The sequence below is a fragment of the Pleurodeles waltl genome, chromosome 8 (assembly GCF_031143425.1).
Source record: "Pleurodeles waltl isolate 20211129_DDA chromosome 8, aPleWal1.hap1.20221129, whole genome shotgun sequence".
NCBI lineage: Eukaryota > Metazoa > Chordata > Amphibia > Caudata > Salamandridae > Pleurodeles > Pleurodeles waltl.
The window spans coordinates 715,429,449-715,451,951 of record NC_090447.1 but is presented as its reverse complement, the minus strand read 5'-3'; the positions used below and the strand labels follow the sequence as shown (position 1 = coordinate 715,451,951).

The following is a 22,503-nucleotide window of genomic DNA, read 5'->3' as shown; positions in this document are numbered from 1 at the left end:
AGGCCCAAAGTGTCTCTGCTGTTTGTTGGACAAGATTCATCGTTCACAATTGCCGGCCCTATTTCTTTCTATTGATGCGTAGAAAGCCTTCGACCGAGTACACTGGCCTTACCTTTGTGCAGTCTTGGGGCATTGTGACTTGGGTCCTAGGTTATGTAACTGGATCCCTTGTAACTATGATGCGCCCAGAGCTGTGGTGAGTGTGAACCAAACCCTCTCCCAGCAATTCCCTATCTCTTGGGGCACCCGACAGGTCTCCCCCTGTCGCCCTTACTGTTTGCTTTATATATGGAACCCTTTGCTGAATGCATACAACAACATCCCTGCACAACAGGCATTCCGATGGGTGGTAGAACACATAAACTGGCCCTATATGTGGATGACATGCTTCTTCATCTGTCCCACCCACAGACTTCCCTTCCGGAGGTAATGGAAGAGTTGGCAGCCTTTAGCGAAGTCTCTGGCTTCAAAACTAATCAACACAAATCATCCATTCTGAATTTTACCATAGCGGAGGCGGCTAGGGCTCCCTTGAAGGCCTCCCTACCTTTCTCCTGGGCTACACATGGGATTAAATATTTGGGGCTGCAGATCCTCCCCACACTGGAGGATACGATAGAGTACAACTATGATGTGATTTTGCAGACCACCTGGGTAGACTTAGCTGGGTGGAAGGCATACAGCCTATCCTTGTTGGGACGACTGGCCGCAGTTAAGATGACGCTCCTGCCAAAAGTGCTCTATATCATGCTGACTCTGTCCCTGCAACCGCTCCCTAATGTACTAGACAAACTACAAGCACATATTTGGGACTATATATGGGTTGGCAAGAAAGCCAGAATGGGGAAGGCCCAAGCATATCTGACTCAGGCTGAAGGGGCGACTGGGAATCCCACACCTGCTGAGTTACTACCATGCGGCTCAACTACGCTACCTGGTAGAATGGACACGGGGATACACCGAGAAACATTGGTGTTTTATTGACCAAGCCATGGCCGGAGTACATATTTGGAAGATTCCCTGGTTGCCAAAGAAACACCATCCGCCGGGTGTCTACATCTCCCTCATTTTGAGAGCCAAATTAAGGTCCTGGGATAGAGTTCAAGTGAAGAAGGGACTAACTAGCCTTATCTCCTCGCAGACCCTACCTATTCGAAACCCAGATTTCCCCCCGGCACAGAGCAAAACATAGTTTGTAGTCTATTGTGAAGCCAATTGTAAAAGAATTGGTGACCTCTTTGATGCGAATGGGATCATGAACTTTGCCCAACTGCAGGAGGGTTACGGTCTTCCAGACACAGCATACTGGCAATACTTAGCGGCCCGCCATTGGGTGACATTCCCATGCATACGACCGCAAGCGAGCAGACACCTTAAGCCATTTGAAAGATGGCTGCTTACGTGTACATCCGATAAGCGACTTTTGTCCGACACATACACCTTTCTAATTACCCCCCCATGCTGCCTCAAACGTCAGCCAGGCGTAGATGGGAGTTGGAGTGTGGTCGCTCATTTATGGATAGGGAGTGGCGTGATATCCTACATCGGGCATGGTTCCCCGCCGGGAATATGACTACTAAAGAGATGTTCCTAAAGATAGCCCACTATGGGTACACACCAGGGAGGGTTGCTCAGTGGAAAACACATAGTGACAGTAAGTCTTGGTGTAACTGTGGTCAGGATGGCACACTCACTCACATACTGTGGCACTGCCTCAAAATTAATTCTTTTTGGGAAACTGTCCTACAGGCTGCAGGTGAAATATACTACACCGCCATACCAAGATTCCCTAGTTATGTGTTACTGGGACTCCCAAACCCGCAAACATGCCATCTTTGTTCCCTTAAAGGCAGTGATATCACATTAGCCTTAAGGGAGGCTGAGCAATTGTTACTCTCACACTGGGGCTCCGATGTAATCCCCAAACACACTGACTGGTTACACAAGCTATAAAATATAATTGGGATGGAAAAGCTGACAGAGGTGGCGGCAGGCCCGCTGCCCCTTTTTGATAAAATGTGGGGTCCGTGTATCCAATACCTGTCGGAGGAGTTTAGGGAACTAACACGCCTGCTGTACCTACGTATTCTACGACTGCCTACTTCTGATATTGATGAACCATAGAGGTGCTCGACAGATGAGGCAACAGAGAGTTATCCCCAAACTGTTTTGTTCAACTGTCAACCTGCCCAATGGACTCTACATAGGAATGATGATCATTATTAGTGTTCTTCCCTCCCTTCCCCATCTCTCCCCTTTACCCATTTGAGGTGATTGCAGTTCCCCGCCAGCCACTGAAAGTAGGTTGTAATGTTGTGTTTTTGCTGTCTTGTACTATAAAATAAAAGAGATCTGAAACATAAACCTGACTTGATGCCCAAGTCAAACTTAATGTAACTTTTTAAGAAATTCAAGTTTTGGAAAGTTGCTACTCTGTTTCCCTAGTTTTCAAGTGGCCATTCACAGATGCTGGCCACAAGGCAGCCTTCTACCCTTCTGGGGAGAAGTTTGAATGACTTCCAGGAGTGGAAACAATAGAGACCTGCATCTGGAAGAGGTGTGACCTCTACCTGGCAGGAAGCAACAAAGGATGTGAGTCCAAAAAGTGAGCTTCAAAGAGCAAGGTTCCTTTGCAGGGCAAATGATGGACATAAATGGGAGTGCCTGCTCTTTATTCAGACAGACAAGTTGGTGTTGTGGACAGAGAGTTGCCAAATTGCTGTTTCGACAGACATTTAGCTCACAGGTAGCCACACCTCTAGGGTGGGCTAACAAGCTCTACACACCAACGGAGGGGTCTTACTGTCTTGGAAGTGGGAAGAATAGTGCGTTCTGGGAAGCTAGATGTGACACATTGCAGGAAGTCATCATCAGGGGTGGAGGTTTCTAGTAGCTCTTTGGCTTGTAATGGCTTCTTCACCTGAGTACACTTTCTGGGAATAAATATGGCACTCCTGGCAACCCAGCTCTCATATCACACCTGGACTGGAGAGAGGACCAGAGAAGGACTAACTTGCTGGTCCTTGGACCTTGCAAGAGATTCTGCACCAACTCTGGACTGCACTTGCTGATACTTGGGCTAGCAAAGAGAGGACTGTGCCTGTGGTGCCTGGCTCATGAAAAAGTAACTCCTGAGCCCCAGACAGAAGATGTGAACTCCAAGAGTCAGTTGGCTGACTTCCTGTTACAGCACCAGGCCACAAAAGCTGAAGATGATTATTCTGGTCAGTCATTTGCCACAATCTTCTAAGCACCACTGACTGCCAATGTGCAGCCCAGATGACCAAGTCACAAAGCTCAAAAGTTGCACCTGAGTCAGCTGGTCCCAGGAAAGCCCTCAGAGTGAAGTTGGTCACCCAAGACAGACACATTCAGGGGAACTTCTTGTTTCGCTGTAACCAGATACCAGTAGTCTGGTGGCAACTGGACTTTTGCTGGACCAAAGAGGACTTTGAGAGACATCGACCCCTTTGGCCAAATTCGCCCCACTTCGACCGAGGAGTAGCCTTAGGAAGACCTCCGTTGACCACACATCATCCTCTGCATCTTCAGCATCCTGTATCCCTTGCTTTAGAACCACTCCACTGAAGTCTACAGTGATTCACCCATGTAACCTGGAGCTGGAGTTGAAACTGCGTTGACCCCTTGCTTTGATCCCCTTAACTCCCCATATGTTGGATTTGGTCACCCAGCATGGGGCAAATTAGTCAAACACAACTCTTTAAAAGTTTTACAAAGTTCTCAAACTTCACAGTTACCAATGATTGTTTGCGTTTTGGAGTAAAATCTGAAATTTACGTTTTACTTAAAAATCTATAGCTCCATGACCCTTCAGTGGATTTTGTTCATTTTGGTGCCTAAAAATTAAAAATAAAATATAATCTGTTTTTATAAATTGGTGTCAGATTTATTTTTGTGGTGCATGACTATCTTATTCTGTTATTTTGGTACTTATAAATGCTTTACACTAGTTCCTTTGTTAAGCCTGACCTCTCAAATCTACAGCTACCAAGGGTTGAGCTAAGGTTTAACAAACGAGCGTGACTGGACCCAAGTTGGTAATGAGAGTGTATTACGCAGTAAGGTCACACAACCACATCATATAATAAACCACGTTTTCTCACATTGGTGCCTAACAGTGGTATGCAGAACTTGTGTTTAACTATACCAGACAGTTGATGAGTAGTAACCACCAAAGAATCCACCATGTCAACTCTTAAGAAGAAGTTTTAAAAGTTTTGCCAAGATCCGATTATCCAATGCACTGTTTTCCTGGAGTTTGCCAACTTTTAGAAAAGTTCCCACAAGTTTGAGAAAGGTTTGATAAACGTTTGTAAAGTTATTAAATATATTTGGAGAATATGGAAATTGACTTGGCCACCCTGTCCACATTGAGGATAAATGACCTGAGTTTGCTGTGCAAGAACAGGAAAATAAGTTTGGGCATCACTGTCAAAAAGGAGGCCCTCAAAGTTTGGGTTGAAGGTAGGAGAGCACAGGCCCAAATGGAAAATTAGATCACTCCTGACTATGGAGATGAGGATGATGGCAGAGGAATCATAGAGGATGAGGATGACTGGAACAATGACAGCCTGACACATACTATTCATCCAAGAAGGGCCCTCCACATCTGAAAGTGAGAAGAGCTCCACTTCAGAGAGGGGGCTCAAAAACATGGAGGCCCAGATAAGTCTCCTTGACCTGCAGGAGAAGAAACTGGCAGAAAGAAGGACCAAGCTGGGCATCAAGCCTGAAGAAGATGATGGCAGCAATGAACCAGAGGTAATTGGAAGGGCTGCCTATGATCCCTGGTTGCCTAAATGCTTTGTTCCTAAATATGTAGACGGGGTGTCATTGACAAATTGCTAAAATCCTTTGAGTGTCAGGAATCCCCAAGGTGCCTCCTGCGTTATCTGTCAGCATCCCCAGGGATTAGGGTTAAATCATATCTCTGTTCTTGGTTAAACCTTCATTTTTCTAAGTAAACATAATGTGCTATGTTACACAATTGGTTTTATCAACGCTTGTTTTACCAATGCTTGTTTGCTAATGTGTGCAGGTGTAGACATGTGCTTCTAATTGGGTGTGGTGTAGACATGTGCTTCTAATTGGGTGTGGTGACTCATCCACGTGTGGAAACTCAACTGCTTTCCTGATTGGCTATAAATAGCAGAGTGAAGCATGCCTCCCTGCTTGGCTTTGTTTTGTTTCCTGATCTCAGCATCTGATTTGGCAGTCCAGCCCCTGCTGTTATCCTCGTATTCAGGACTTTTGAGGCAATTATTATCTCTGTTCCTGTATCAGCTGACACCAGGCATTCCTCCAGCACTCCGGAAAAGACTGCAGCTAAGTGACTAGTATTCTCCAGGGAATTTGTTCTTTGAGCGCCGTGCTTTCCTAGAACAACTGGTGCATTTCAGACCTCGAATTTTGGCAGAGTGCTTATCTGGAAGAGACAAATGCATTTCTGAACATTCTACATTATTATTGTAGTTACTTGCCTAAATGTGTTTCAGGAAATCTGCTTGAGCTCAAGTACTACAAAAAGTGAAAGTGCAATTTTAAAAGAGCATTTACGTGACGTTTCTTTCTCTAATAGCATAACTCTTGGATTTAAATTGTGTCATTCATGATTGTGTTTCAGGTTTGAGGAATTTGCTTTTGAAGGGTTTTTCACACACTCAGCGAAACCAAATCAAACTGTGCCACCCTAACTGTTTAAACCCAGAGTGGACATTTGTATTTCTTGGATTGTTATTGTTCCTTTTAGTTTAACCCTATGCATGCAGGAAAGTTATATGTGATATAATGAATGCCCTTGTTTGTCTTTCTTGTGCATGATAAGTGCAACCACTGTTCTAATTGTAGTGTGCAACAGTGAATCTCTGTGAAGCCAGCCCTAGTGTCGCAGTACTTATTGTTATGGTACTCAGTTTGTTTTTTGGTAATGCAGTGTTAGTAATTGTGCCAACAATTATTATTATTCAAGAAAAGTGCAGGAGCATCCCGGTGTTCTTCTACCGCTCCCGTGCCCATATCAGAAAGAGAGATTCAGTTTCAAGGAAGTTGAGTGCACTAACTCTATTATCACTCTGTCAACAATGACCTGCCCCCTGAAGATACAGGGTGCCTAGCTGGACCGGCAAGATGTGGCAGTGTTTTGTCTCTTTCTCTTCCACTCCCCCTTTCCTTTTGGGACACCTGCTGGGGTTTCTGTGTCCACCAGGAAGTGCCGACAGGTGTTCCAGGAAATAGGGAGGCATACCATCGCCCCTGCAGACACCCTGCTTTTCAGGTGAGTGGCCCCGTCTCGACATTGAGAGGGCTCTAAGGATCTGAGGTGTAGGTGCATGACACTGGGGGTCCATTTTGTGAAACTGGTCCCAACAGTGGAAAAGGATAGGCTCCTGACACTGGAAGATGAAGTAGCTGGATCTTAGCCCATGAAGGAGGCACTCATTGAACTGTTTGGTCTTATTCCTGAAGAATAGAAACACATATTTAGGAACAGACACAAGGGGATAACACAGACATGGGTGGACTTTGCAGATGCTTCTGTGAAGTCACCCAGGGGCTTGATAAAAACAGAGTGGTTAATTAATTTGCTCTCTAAGAAGTTACACCACAATTTAGTGGATTCCAAACTATTTAGTCTTAGAGAGCTAGGCAAAATGGCCTGATAAGTGGATACTCACCAATGTACAAGTAGTCAAATGGTATTTGCTCTAAAAAAGAGGGACAGGCCCCCTTCTGGGGAAAGAGAGGGCATGGTTAAAAATAAAGAATCTCCCAAATAGTCTCCAGAAAAATCAATAGGTATGAAGCACAGTCCTCTGAGGGATACGGGTGTCAGTATAATCCTGATGATGACCAAGCTAGTTTCCCCAGACTAAATACTCTCTGGTGAAGTGAGCCAGAGGAAAAGGACTTGTCCCACCATTGAAGGCCTGAGGCAGCTAGTCATCAGGCAAGAACAAGGAGATGTCAGTGGTGCCTATAAGGTATTCTGGGAGGAGGGAATCCTTTATAGTGAGACAAGGTACCCCAAACCAGGGGCAGCCAGGAGATTGGTGGTCCCTTACCTATACAGAGTTTTTCGCCATAATCTGGCCATTGACATGCCCTTAGCTGGAAATCCTGGGCATACCAAACATTGAAAGGTTCGGTTAAGCATTTCTATTGGCCTCAAATGCCTGAAAAGGTGAAGGAGTTCTGTCATTCCCATTTCACGTGTCAAGCCAGTGGCAAGACAGGGGGCAAGCCAAATACACTCCTCACACCTCTGCTTGTGATGGGGACTTCCTTTGAGAGGGTAGGGATTGGCATTGGTGGTCCCCTAGAGCCACATCCTGCATCTATCTGGAAACAAATTTATCTTGGCGGTAGTTGACCATGTCACCATATACCCACAAGCTATTCCAATTAGGGCAGTTACTGCTCCTGCAGTGGCAAAAGCCACCCCTGGAATCTTTACTATGGTTGGGCTACCTAAAGAGGTCATACCAGAAAGGAGTACTAACTTCATGTCAACCTATCTAAAAGCAATGTGTGATGACTGTCGTGTGATCTATAAGTTCACTACTCCATACCATCCCCTAGGGAAGTGTCTTGTGGAAAGGTTCAAGAAGACCACGAAGGGCATGATCATGAGTTGTCCGGAAAAACTCAGAAGAAGATTAGATGTTCCCCTGCCTTGTGTGTTGTTTGCCTACAGGGAGGTCCAACAGAAAGGAGTAGTCTTCAATTCCTTTGAGCTACTCATTGGACATTCTGTGAAGGGTCTCTTAAGTTCAGTAACAGAGGGTTAGAAGAGATCCCCAAAGAGCCCAAACAAGATAGTGTGTACTTTATATTCACTCTAGAATGGCTGAACACATGATAAAGGAAACAAAAATTTCGAGGCCAGCCAGGAGCTTGTGTTTTTAAAAAACATTTGTTATCAGTTTTTGACATTTATTCGTTAGTGGTGCCAATCCAAGACCATATAATCAGTGAAATGGCTTATACACTGTTAGGAAACAGGTAGGAATTCAATTATGGAAGATGCAGCACCTCTATTCCCCTCTGGTGCTGTTTATTGGGATACTGCTTATGACTCAACACTGTTAGCATGCTCAATTATCTACTATTTCTGCCTTAATCCTTATTGACATACCTTCTGTCATGTTGACAGCTCTCACCAAGTAAAGAGAAACAAACATACATTATAACTAGTATCCCAAACAGTTGCTCAGTTGATATCCCCCTTGAGTTGATTGCCTAGCCAACTGGAAGATCATTGAACTCTACCTTAGTTCTATGCTTTGCAGGGATGGGCTGGTACCCAAGATGGGGGGGGGGGGGTTCGGTGAGGGACCTGGGGAGGACCCCTGTAGGGGCCTCCCCACACGCCAAAAAGGGGTCATGCCTATGACAGGCCACTGTCCCGGCCTACCTCGCAGTCAAGGAAACTGGCTACCACTTCTGCCCACAAGTTATCAAGATGTCACCTGTGGACCCCCCAATATTCCTCTGCGTGCAGTGCTACTCCCTCTGCTGAGACCCAGGTCTCCACCTCTTTTCACCATCGACTGTGTGGGGCCCCCTTAGGAGACTTCCTATGGCATGCAATATCTCTGCAGGCAATTCCCAGGGCCAAGTCAAAGAACCTATTGGCTGCTTTTTCTCCAGTCTTCTTTTATATAAGGAACAAAGAGAGGGACCGGGAGGTTAATGGTCCAGTGTACAGTCTCCCAATACAAATTCCAAAGAAAATAAAGGTACACTGTTCCAATCGATAAGAAAAAGATAGAAGAGAGACCTAATTCAACAGGAGCGAGAACCCTCAAGCATCACACTGGATGACTAGCTTCATCATTGGGAGAGCTCCTTGTTAGGCCGGTGCTGCAATGTCTAACGGGCTCCCCGAGGGGGGCTCTTAACCGTATTGCTCTAATAGTAGCAGGTGGTTACCTTTGATATAATCCCAGCAGGCATAAAATGGCTACCTAGAGTTGTTAATGACCTACGGTCTGCTCCAAGGCCCTGTGCCCTGCCTCCAGAACCGCTTAATGATCGGGCAGGTCTACACCATATGGAAACAGTCTGCATCAACCAGGGAGCATCAGAGACAGCCCAAGATTGCAGTGTGTAACATAATATGCAATCTATGTGCGTTAGATTTGTACAATAGAGATAATTGAATTGTGTGAATTTGAACTGCGTGTTGCAGGTTTATGTGTAAGAGAATTCTAAGGTTTAGACCCCTTCCTTTCTAGCGAATGTCCTGCCAAGCAAGGTTTCCCACCTATGATGCAGAGAGGGCAGATCATCAGTGTTTATGAACAGAGCAGTTTTGTAAAGCCAGGAAATCAGATGACTCCCACACCCAACCATTAGTAATGTCTGCAGCCAGCCATGAACAGTGGTTTCTGGCTTCAGTGTTCCATATAGCTGGCCTAGTGTCAGCATTAGTGCCCTGCATGTAAAAACTGAGCACATGGTACGCCACTCTCAGGCCCTCATTACGACCCTGGAGGTCGGTGATAAAGTGGCGGTAATACTGCCAACAGGCTGGCGGTCACTACCGCCAAATTATGACCATGGCAGAAAGATCTCCGAAAGACAGCCAATGTACCACACCGCCCGCCCGAGGAAACAACAGCCACCACAGCGGTAGCCGCCTATAGCCAGGCGGAATTCAGTGTTCCACCCACCATATTATGACCCAGCAAACCACCACCTTTTCTGGGGTAGTACCAACAACATCAAAAGCCTGGCAGAAACAGAGCTCAGAAGGGAAAGGACTCAACACTGGAGACACAGGGTACAACCACACCACCATGGAACCAGAACTGCATGTCTTCCCGTTGATCTTCTACGTTCTGCTCCACCACGAACACCAACGCCAGCAAAGACGACGACGGTGAGTACAGCCGCCCAGCACACAAGGGAGGGGGGAGGAAAACGACAGTGACACACACACACGCACAACACACACCCTACACACACACACCATACACACAACCAGCTGCATTATAAAAACAATTTTACCCTGCAACTCTGCTGAATAATGCAAGGACAAAACAATTTTGCAAAAGTGAATGTAATAAGATTAACACAGTATAAAAAAATAAGTTAGGCAAGATAATAGATATATAAATATGTACAGAAAAAGGGACACAGCCCAGTCCACAATGTTCATAGGCCACATGGCCACAGGCCAAAGTCCACGGCCACACATGTCACCTGCTTCAACATGAAGAGAACACTGCAGGGGCATCAGTTGGTAAATAGGCAGGCACCTCAGGGGGACGGGGGGTACCTCAGCCGGGAGATGTTATAAGACCACTGGTTCTGGAGGGGGCTACATGCTCTGTGCTTGATCCTGGGGAGAGCAAGGCCACAGTCTCTCAAGTGGGTGTCTTCCCCAGTGCTTGTGGGGGGGCAACATGCCCTGTGCTTGGTCCTCGGGAGTGATGGGCCACAGTCTCTCAGGTGGATGTCTTACCCACTGGTTCTGGAGGGGGCAACATGCTCTGTGCTTGATCCTGGGCAGTGATGGGCATGTGGGTGTCTTAACCACTGGTTCTGGAGGGGGCCACATGCCCTGTGCTTGATCCTGGGGAGTGCAACGTCACAGTCTCACAGTGGGTGTCCTACCCACTGGCTTTGGGGGGAATAGGCCGCACAGCAGCCCATGGAGGCAGGATTACATATAATCCGTTAGCAGTGACGGCTCCACAGTGGTGGTGGTGCTGCTGGTGGGGGGAGGCTCCTGCCCATCCCCTGCACAACCATGGTTGGTGGTGGGGGCTCCGTCACAGTTCCTGCTCCAGGCTCCTTGGTATTCTTTCCTGCTGGTGCAGGCTCCTTGGTCTTCCTGGCAGATGGGGCAGGCTCCTTTCCCTTCTTGTCTGCTTTTGCAGGCTCCTTGGTCTTCCTGGCAGCTGGGGCAGGATCCTTTCCCTTGAGGCTGCCTGGTCCAGGCTCCTTCACCTTGAGGACATGTGGCCTGGATCCTTTTCCACCATGAGTGGGTGTGGTGACGACTGGGCCCGTGCACTGTGTGGCTGAGGTGCTTGGCTGGGTTCGTCCTACCCTGCCCATACGTGCAGGACGGGGGTGAGGGGTAGGGAAGAGGTCAGTGGTGGATAGGAACAGTTTTTTAGGGACATTGGGTAGGGAAGAGGGAGAAGGAATGGGAGTGGAGAATGAGGGAGTGGCTGTTGGAGGTGTCTGTCTGCTGCTTTTGGATGCAGGGGCATGGGATGTATTCTGTTGTGAGGTGGATGGCTGTTGGGTGTCTGAGTGATTGCGTTTGTGTACTTTAGGAGGGGGGACATACACAGTGAGAGAGGACACAGGGGACGTGTGCATGGTTATTGTCGAGGTGTCTGCCAGTGAGATGTGTGTTCTGCTTGGTGTGGTGATGCTGGTAGTGGATGATGATGTAATGCATGCAGGTGTGAGTGTGGATGGAACTGGGTGGGAGGTGGTGGAGGGGGAGGAGACAGTGGATATTGTGGATGATGGTGTGTCTTCAACTGGATGGTATTTGTATGAGTGCCTGTGGGATGAAGTGTGGTGGTGGTGTTTGCCTGTGACACTCTTGGGTGTTGTCTTGTGTGTATGCTCATGTGCCTGTGTGCTTGGGTTGGGTTGGGTTGGGGTTGAGGAGAATGGGACTGGGCAGTGGAAGTTGGAGGGGGGAGGGTAGAAACAGTGACAATGGCTGCCATTAGAGAGGAGGCCGTAGCCTGAATCAATCTCTGTAGGGCAGTCAACCATGGTGCCCTCAGGGCAGCAGGGCTAACCGGCGCAGGGCCTGAGGTGCCTGGGGTGAAGAAGATGCCCACCCTCCTGGGTGAGCCGGCACGATGAGGGGCTTCTGGGAGGGCGGTGCTGATACGGGGGTGGCGGCTGTACGGGGCGGCTGGTGTTCAAGGGCTAAGGGGCTGCGCCCCTAGCCTTTTCAGGCCTCTCTAGTGAAGCATATATTTAATTACATGATGAAAGTAAAACATTTTCTGCACAACATTTTCCGAGTGAAAGTTGTGCACTTTGAAAAGCCCCACTGCGCCTGCGTCAGTATGTGGCTGAAAGCTGCACAGTAGGGCTGACAGGGCTTGCCCACGCAAAGCCCTTACATTTTCTCAGAATGCAGTGACGTCCCTGGCTTATCTCCTCCTTCACCAGAAGCCCTGATAGTAAACAGCCTGGAGCGTTTTTTGTTCAGCCTGGGTTTCTGAAAACTTCATGTCACTCCAATATTATTATCCACCCTTTCCTATTTACTCAAATGGTGGGGTGTGATCAGAAGGGTCTACGTACCAGAGGTCACATTTTATTAAAAGAATGTGGCATTTTGCAAAGAAAATCCCCTTTTCCTGCATTACAAGCAGTCTGTGGCAGAGAAATGGAATAAATACAATAAATAACTCCATCAAGGGCTCTCTGGGAGACAGGAGTGTGTCCTGAAGACCGCAAGTCATAAATATGCCAAAGACAACCCTGCACACAAGTAAGTTGGAACTCTATCTTTTTTACAGACAATAAGAAGAAAATCTGTTCTCTCAGCTCTCTTCCCCCTTCACTGCCTCTGTAGGTGATTTCGTCTCTCAAAGGCCGTAATGGTTCCAGTAATTTATCATGGCTAGTTATGCTCGTTTTATTTCTTCTGCAGACTAATGACGTGCTATGTCATATTAAACATGTATTCTGCAGCTCAAATAAACGTGTACCTTTTATCAGTGAAACTGCTGGATACTGGATGGGTGAGGCAATGTGTGTTTGTTTGAATAAGTGTTTGCAGGGCTGGACTGAGTGGCTGAGAAAATGTGGGTATCTGTGTATAAGAGTTGTGTGAATGGCAGTGGATGACAATGTGGATGAGTAAATGGGTAGGTGACCAAAGGCAGTGGGTGAGTAGGTGAATGGAAATACGTGGGTAGTGAGGCTCACTCACAAGGTGCAATTCCGTCTTGTATTTGTGCCCCACCACTGCTTTCAGTCACCAGCCACCACTGCGGCTGTACCTGTAGCTGGGGTGGTCACAGAAGTGTCCGCCACCACCAGGGAGCTTCCATCGGAGGAGGTATCTGTGTCAGAACTGTCCCCCCCAGTCTCCGCCGTGGTGCTCCCCTCACCCTCCATCCCACTGGTGCCCTCACCGTTGGTGGACTCTGCCTCCTGGGTCCTGTGGGATGCAGCTCCCTCCGTCGCTGGTGCCTCCGCTCCTCCGCCAGATGATGCAAATGCACATAAGGACAGCATGACAAAACAAAAAGGGGGGGAAGAGACAAAGGATACACTTGGTCAGTGGCTGTACCAACACCACCATTGGCGTACACAGCACCCTCACACACAGGGAACAGGCCTACGCAATATGCCATAGCACTATCAGAGAAATAGTTAGCAGCCAAGGCATGGAGAGGGGCACACACCGCCAAATGCAGAACACCTGGGACCCACGCAGCCGTGACCAGTAGTCGATGCCTACGAGCTAGGTAGCAAGGTTTTCCCTTGTGAACTCTAGCCACCAAGGGACCTACGCTGTAATGTCAGGCTTGGCCTAGGAGCACCCACTGACACACATCCCCCACCCGGATACCACCCTACCATGCGTAAGTTGTAATGATGGGCTCTGTACTCACCCCCTAGTGGCTGCTGTGATGCCCTCAAGCACCTAACCAGCTCTGGATAGGCCACCACCACTATGCGGGCCATGAGGAGGGTCAGGGTTCGACGGGCACCCCTTCCTCGTTGGGAGGCCATCCCCAGCTGGGCCTACGCCGTCTTCCCTGCCCACATCTCAGGTCCTCCCACTGTTTCTGACAGTGGGTGCTCCGCCTGCCATAGACCCCCAGCGTCCACACCTCCTTGGCAAAGGCATGCCATATATCCTTCTTTTGATGGGCGCTGACCTGCAGAGGTAATACACACAGGAAAATAGATTTAGACAAACAGTCCAGCCAGTTACACCTATGGCCCACCATACCAGTTTCCATCAGCATTGGCACACACATAGCCCAGCACACAACCTATACGAGGCCCAGAGGACATCCACCCACCCCCTTACATGAAGCCTTCACACACACCATTCCATGCATTCATGCCCCATGCATCGTGCCCACAGTATACTCACCTGTTGGTTTGGAGGCCCATACCGCAGTCCATACTGGGGTAGGACCCCATCCACCAGTCTCTCCACCTCTTACGAAGTGAAAGCTGGGGCCCTTTCCCCGGTCACACGGGCCATGGTAGGTTCCAGACACAGGTCACAGCAGCACATGCAGTGTAGGTCCTCTCCTGTGGAAGGTCAGGTAGCAAGTGAGGAATCAGATAGAAAATGGTGGTCAAGTCCGCCGCAGTGCATACCGTCACCCCCGGCGTAGATCACCATTGGCCACTGTACCCCATTGGGCCCAATTATAACCAATGAGGAGTTGCACAGCGGTTCCCGACCGCCACCCGCAACAGCGCACAACGTCAGCAGAATAACCTCACTTCCACCTGTCCCTCCACACAGGACAGGCGGACGCCATTTCAGGGGGGGGCAGGCCCTGGAAAATTTCTGCTTCACTGGTGATAGTAGGACATACTGGACAAATCACACTGACCCATTACAAGTTAACAGGATTCAAAGTTATATTGTAGCTCCATTGTTCAGTTTGTGACTGGCTCCTCACTCTTTTGTCCCTTAGATTCCTACTGCTGCGGATGAATAGGAGATGGAGACATAACCCCATGTACAGACCCCTGGTGGACTTGGCAACACAGGAGGACAGGCACATTATCCTCACCTATAGACTTGACAGGGCCACAATCACAGAGCTGTGTGCCCAATTGGAGCCTGACCTGATATCTGCTATCCGTCACCCCACTGGGATCCCCCCTCTTGTGCAAGTCCCATCAGTGCTCCATTTCCTGGCAACTGGTTCTTTCCAACTGACAGTGGGCTTGGCAGCAGGAATGTCACATTCAGTGTTGTTAATAGTGCTGACAAGAGTATTGTCTGCCCTGATCAAACACATGTGCCGCTACATTGTTTTCCCCCAGGTTGAAAATTTGGCCACAGTGAAGGCCGAGTTCTATGCAATGGGACATACCCCCAACATAATTGGGGCGATTGATGGAACACATATTGCATTTGTCCCCCCCACCAGAATGAACAGGTGTTTCAGAAATCGGAAGAGTTTCCACTCTATGAATGTACAGATGGTGTGCTTGGCGGACCAGTACATCTCCCACGTCAATGCTAAGTATCCTGTGTCAGTGCATGATGCCTTTGTCCTAAGGAATAGCAGCATCCCAAATGTGATGGGCCAACTACAGAGGCACAGGGTGTGGCTAATAGGTGAGCCCTGGTTCCCACCGAGAAGATGTTGGTGTATGGGTATGGTGTGGGTCATATGGGATAGTGTGTGGCTAAATGTTGTCCCTCAATATTTCAGGTGACTCAGCTTACCCCAGCCTCTCATGGCTGCTGATCCCTGTGAGAAATGCCAGAACAAGGGCAGAAGCATGTTATAATGAGGCCCATGGGCGAACCAGAAGGATAATTGAAAGGACCTTTGCCCTCCTGAAGGCCAGATTGTGGTGCCTCCATCTGACAGGTGGATCCCTGTGCCACTCACCAAAGAAGGTCTGCCAGATAGTGGTGGCATGCTGCATGTTGCATAACCTGGCCCTTAGACACCATGTACCATTCCTGCAGTAGGAGGAGGCTGGAGATGCCCGTGTGCCAGCAGAGGACCCTGTGGACAGTAAGGATGAGGAGGCAGAGGATGAGGATGAGGACAACAGAACATCTGTGATCAGACAATACTTCCAATGACATACAGGTAGGACAGTGTTACTTCACATTTCAATGACATTTGTTTGAATTTCTGTGGCACTGGCATGCTGATATTTCCCACCTCTATGCCCACTTACTGTTCCCTCTGGCAATTCCTTTTGCAGATGTTGGTGACCTCACATATACTCCTGGTGTAATCACTGCAGCCAGCTAGAGGCCATGAATCTATGCTCATTTTCTGTACAGTTAATATGCAATGTTCGTACCTGTTTCAGTGAATACATAATTGATATCCATGACATACTTCTTTTTTTTCAAAGGATGTTTATTGAAGTGTTAAAATATACAGGGGTCAAGTGCAATGGGATGGTGTGATGATGGAGGAAAGTCCAGGGTATTGTTCCTGTCTGTTTGTAGCACAAGTGCATTGCCCAAGGGGATGGACATAGGAAGGGGAGCAATGGCAGTTCAAGGTGGACAGGATGACTGAGTGGGACACAAGGGTGACAATCAGGAGAGTCTAATTTCCTGGCGGGGGTCTTGGCAAGTGTCTCTGGCTTCTGTCTGGATCAAAGGGAATGTTTGCAGGATGGTTCTCCTTCTGCAGGGTGAGGGGTTCTAGTGGCCTGTGAGTCCTGTGGCGGGGCATCCTGGCCACTAGCGGTAGCAGAGGTGGAAGGCCGTTCAGATGTCTGGCTAGTGGCAGGGGCCAGCTGTTGTGTGACTGCCTCACTCATTATATTGGCCATGTCTGCCAGCACCCCTGCTATGGAGATCAGGGTGTTGTTGATGGCCTGCAAGTCCTCCATGATCCCCTGGTACTGTCCCTCCTGCAGCCGCCTGTTATCCTGCACATTGTCCAGGATCTGGCCCATCGTGTCCTGGGAATGTTAATAGGCTCCCAGGATCTCTGCAAGTGCCTCCTGGAGAGTTGGTTGCCTGGGCCTGTCCTCCCCCTGGCGCACAGCACTCCTCCCAGTTTCCCTGTTGGCCTGTGCCTCTGTCCCCTGAACCGTGTGCCCACTGCCACTGACCCAAGGTTCCTGATTGTCTTGGGTATGAAGTGTGGCCTGGTGACCATGTAGAGGTGGACACACTGCTGATTGACGTGTCCTGGGAACAGAGGTGTGGGTACACTGGGTGGGTGCTGTGGTGGTGTTTCCTGATGGGGGAGGCTCTGTGGTGGTTTGTGACTGGGCCTGTGTAACCGGCTGTCCAGAGGTCCCTGATGGACCAGGTAGGTCATCCAGATCCTGAAGCCCAGAGTTGCTGTTATCACTGTGGGCCTCTTCTGTTGGGGGACTGGATATTGCTGGCACCTCCTCTCCGCTGACATTGGCTGGGGTACTTGTGTGGATGTAAATGATGTGTTATGGTTTCTGTGTCTGACATATTGTGCATCCGTGGCTTGCCCTCTTTGGTGGTATTTGCCCTGGCAGCTTTCACTTGTGTACGTTGCTGTATGGTGGGATGATTAGTTCTCTATAGTGTGCATGCTTTTGTGATGAGTGCCCATGCAGGGCTGTGAGTGGGGTCCATGCATTGGTAGAGCATGCAGGGCCTGGCATTGGTATGAGTGAGATGTTATGGTAGGGTGTGTGGGAAGTGGTGGAGTGATGGGAGTGAGGGTGGGGGTATGTGATGGCATGCAGGTAGGGGGGTGATAGTAGTAGAGAGTTGACTTACCGGAGTCCAGTCCTCCTACTCCGGCCAGGCCCTCAGGATGCAGGATTGGCAAGACTTGCTCCTTCCATGCTGTTAGTTGTGGGGGAGCAGGTAAGGGTCCACCGCCTGTCCTCTGTACAGCGAGCTGGTGTCTTGCTGCAATGGAACGTACCTTCCCCGTAGGTCGTTCCACCTCTTCCTGATGTGATCCCTAGTTCTTGGGTGCTGTCCCACTGCATTGACCCTGTCCACGATTCTCCACCATAGCTCCATCTTCCTAGCTATCGATATCTGCTGCACCTGTGCTCCAAAGAACTGTGGCTCTACCCTGATAATTTCCTCCACCATACCCCTAGCTCCTCCTCTGTGAAACGGGGGTGTCTTTGTGGTGCCATGGGTGTTGTGTGAGATGTGTAGGTGAGGGTGTGTTGGGGTGTGTGATGTGGGGTGCGTGAGTGGTGTATAGGTGTGAATAGTGTGTGGCTCTAGTTGTGTCTGTGGTCTTGATGTCTCTCTGCTTGCAATGGTTTGGAATGGTAAAGGGTTGTCGGTAATGTGGGTATGTGTTTTATAGTGGCGTGGGTGTGTGGGTGTACTGTGTGTATGGGTGTCAGGTGTGTGTTGTTTGGATTGTCCAATGTGGTGGTGTTTTGTATGTGGGTGTTCATTCTGAGCTCTGCGGTATGTGCTGCCAATGGTTTACCGTCATTGAATGTCCACTGTGGTGATTCGTGGGTCATAATGTGATGGGCGTTGTTCTGTTGGTGTAACGGTATGGACTTTGATACTGCCAGTTTAGTTTATCACTGACCTTTGGTGTGGCAGATTTGTGTCTGTGGCTGTATACTGATGGATTGGTGTGTGTGTGTCATAATAATGGTGAATGGATATCCGCCATGTCAGCGGTAAGTTGGTGGCAGTCAGCGTGGAGGTAAGTGGGATTCACTGCCAATGTCATAATGAGGGCCTTATTCTCTAGTACCTCAGTTGTGGGAAAAGAGCCTTCAGCATAACAGTCTCCCAACATCTCCATGCCTGCTTCCATTCAGGCAGAGTCTTTGGGCGGTAAAGTATTCACCCCTATACGTTGGGATCCCTATTAGTGGGATCAACGGGCGTAAGGTAGAGTAGGTCCCACTCTGCGGCCAGCCCCACCCCAACACTAGAGAGCTATACATAGAAGCCGCATCTGGCAGGAGGGAGTCAGCTTAACCTCCAACATCATGGTCAGTAATGCCCCCTCTCTGCGTCTAGTCCCATAATCCCCCAGTTCCGCCAAATTAAACCCCACTAGCAAGTAAGCAATCCATTGCAGCTGTGCTGCATGATAATAAAGCTCAAAGTCGGGGACCCCAAGGCCACCTGTCGCAGTGGGTCTCTGAAGAGTGCAAAAGGACACACGGTACCCTGACCATCCCATATCAGCTCCCATTGATGAACAGAAGCCACGCCTTTGGTATCCAGACAGTTAGGTTATAGTAGAGCACCTTAGGCAGCAGACCATTTTAGTCAGTGCTATACGAGCCATAATTGGGATCCTCAGTGTCCTCCAAAATGTGACATTACTTCAGAAAGCATGGAGCGCTTTTCCCCAGATTGCCCTCTCTGATGTCTCTGTCTGGGTGACATACACTACCTCTCCACCCAAATATTTGAGGACTCTAGGCTCAAATATTTCTATAATCTAGGCTTCCACTTAAGTCCAATAGCCAATATCACCTCTGGGGGCTCTGCCAACATCGGAGATATAGGAAAACCACAAGACTTTCACCAATTTGTCTGCAGGCCTGAAAGTTGGCCAAAGTTCTCCAAACAGGAGACACTCCATGTGATACTCAAGCTCGCATCTCTCAACTACATGAGCATGGTATTTGCATAGAGTGAAACTACATGTTCCCTTTCATTGAATGGGATCCTTCTCCCATGACCCCCTCCTGCAGCAAACTATAGCCGCACAAAGAGCAAGGGGGAGGAAGACAACTCTGTTGTGTGCCTGATGGATCCCAAATGCCTCAGAAATACACTTCCCATGCACACACATGTAAAGCAGCCCAACCCATCTATTTCATCCCTCCCTCAAGGCCATCCTGCAGATGACGGTCTACAAGTATCGCTGCTTCAATGTGTTGAATGCCTTCCATATGTCTACAGAGAATATCATTGCCTCTGGATGCTTTGCTTAGCCTCTCTTAGCACCACTTTCATGTCAACAAAAGAGGAGCATTGTTGCCGAACCAGCAGAGCATAGTCCAGGAATATTACTACGGATGTCTGGTCAATGTGGAAGCTACGCGATTCTCAGGCTTTCCAGAGTATCAAGCCACTGTCCTGGTAATAGAACAGCCAGGCCACGTCAAGTCAATGAGGCGTTCCCAGTGGTGGCAGCGGCATTGAGGGTGCCCTGTACACCCTTTCCAGGGAAAAGAACTGGGACAGCCACTCAGGGGCAACCTCCTTCCTCAGCCATGCCTTCAGGAGGCCCAACATGTCTGTTCCTTCCACCCTCCTAGGTAGACCAACAAACCACATGTAATTGCGTCAACTGCACTCCTCTCCATCTTCTGCTCGCCGATACAAAAGCTCCGCTCTTCACTGGAGGTCAGCCATCCTAGCCTGCAGTCCCTTAACAGCAGGGCCCACTTTCTTTAGACTCTGAGTTATTTTTCATCTTGTCTGTTGGTTTACAGTGCTCATCTCAGAGCATGCCCAAGTCAATAGAGAGTGTCAATTTTACCCTTTAAAACTTCCCCAGTAGAAGTCACAGTATTCAGGATCAAGTCCAGCTTATCCAGGGGGCCAGGTTGCTGCTGCAGCGCTGCACCTGGCTCTCCCCCAGGGGTCCATGGGTGCGTGTTTGCTGTACTTTCTGTAGTTGCTTTATTGTGCCCCATGATGTTGTTCCCCTCCAAACTCCTTTGCAGCAAGCGGAAGGGGTGCTATCAATACAGACTGGACAGCCCACTCGGATTAAGGGGTCATCAGTGCACAAGAGGAGGGCAGCTCTTGTGTCTCAGTGCAGGAGGCCCACTCGATGTATGCTGTGTGCCCCACTCGGGGGGAGCTTGCCTCATAGACCCAGAACCCTGGTAGGCACAGATAAATCCACTGGGGGAACCACCACCGGGGGATGCTGGCCACAAGACAGCACTCTGCCCTTCTGGGCATAAGTGTGAATGACTCCCAGGAGCGGGAACAGTAGAGGCCTGAAATGGAACAAGTGTCTGCTCTTCCTAGCAGTAAGCCACACAGAGTGTGAGCCCAGAAGGCAAGCTTCAAAGGGGAAGCCGTCTTTGAAAGACAAAATGGTGAATACACACGAGAGGGGCAGATTTTTTGTTTTGGTAGATGGGTTGGCATCGGGGGCAGAGAGGGGACCATTTGCCAAACCTTTTTTTCTGAGGGGTGTAGCTCACACGTAGCCTTGAGTGGGCTACCAAGCTCTACACACCAAAAGAGAAGTCCTGCAATATTGGAAGTGGGCAGAATAGTGCACTCTGGGATAGCTAGATTCAATACATAGCAGGAAGTCATCATCAGGCATGGAGGGTCCTATTAGACTATTGGCTTGTATCCACTACCTCCCTTGAGAGCTCTTTCTGGGCATAAATATGGCACCCCAACAACCCAGCTTTCAGATCACATCTGGACTGGAGAGAGGACCAAAGAAAGACAGCTCTGCTGTTCCCTGTACCTGGCAAGAGAGGCTACACCAACTGCTTTGAGATTGCTCTGGTGCCAAGGTAACTGCGTTTTGACTCCTTATTTGCCTCTCTGACATCCCCCATGTTAGGCTTGGTCTCCCAGTGCAGGCCGCACTAGTCAAACACAATGCTTTAAATGTTTTACAAATTTTCTAAACTTTGCAGTTACCAATTCTTGTTCATGTTATGGAGTTAAAAGCTGAGATTTCAATCTTACTTAAAAATCTATATCTCCAGAACACTCCAGTGGGTTTTGTTTGTTTTGATGTCCAAAACTTCATACAAATATAATCTATTTTTAGAAATTGGTCTCCAATTTTTTGTGATTGTGCTTAACTTTCTTATGTTGTTTTTTCATACTTCTAAATGCTTTACACTAATTCCTTTGTTTATGCCTGGGCGCTTGAAGCCACACCTACTAAGGATTAAGCTAAGGTTTAACAAATGAGCCTGACTTTAGCCAAGTTGGGTGAGCGTATTACATGGTGAGGTCATAACAGCATACCATACAATTTGCCACATTTCCTCACAATTCTAAAATCAGTTAACAATGCCAAACATCTATAACATTTATCTTTTTTCTTTACAGATGCACTTCCCACAGAATTGAGTAAGTTTTATGATAAATGCATATCCAAATTCACATAATTCCAGTTTGCAATTACCTAGATGATCTACTGAACCTTTTTTTCTGTCTTTAATTTTTAGAGTGGAGAATTAATCGTCGATTTTTAAGTACGTATTATTGTTCTTTTATTGGAATCTAATTTGCTGACTAATTAATAGTCAGAAAGTACTGAAAAGTATTGCCACTTCTTAAGAATGTGCTAAACCTAGAGGAGAACATAACCTTCCAAATTCCATAAAGACTATATGGCATAGGGAAATTTGACCGGTGGATTCACCTGAGAATTTAGGACTTCTTCCGGGAATCTGAGGATTTTCCAATACCACTCAATGGTAAATGAGCCCAAAAATGTCTGAATTATTTTGTAAAATTTTACAAAACTCAGCAAAACAATGAAATAGATGTGTGATACAAGGATGTTCAGTTTAAAAGCTGGTGTTGGCAGGTTTTCCATGTTAATCAACTTTTAATTAATCCCACTTTGCTTGTAAAAAGGCCCCATACTCACTGATTTTAAGTAGTGCGCAGTGATGTTTGTATCTTGGAATGATTGAACATATGCAATATTAATGCATTTTCCCTCTCAAAGGAATAGAATTCAAAATTCTGAGATAATATTGCACCCAGCAGAATCAGTATTTACTGAGTGTGGTATCAGCTCCCTCAGTACTACGCCAGTGAAATTAGGCGCATAGTAGAGGAGATACTCCAGGGCAATCTCAAATATTTAA

General features: G+C 48.1%; 1 long non-coding RNA gene across 1 annotated transcript in view; it reads left to right on the top strand.

The window, feature by feature from the left end:
* LOC138249147 (uncharacterized) overlaps positions 1-21,754 on the top strand; it is a 78,149-nt gene extending 56,395 nt beyond the window's left edge. Inside the window, exon 4 of the long non-coding RNA XR_011194749.1 lies at positions 21,734-21,754. This is a non-coding gene — a long non-coding RNA (uncharacterized lncRNA). The remainder of the gene's footprint in view (positions 1-21,733) is intronic.
* The last annotated feature ends 749 nt before the right edge of the window (positions 21,755-22,503 follow it).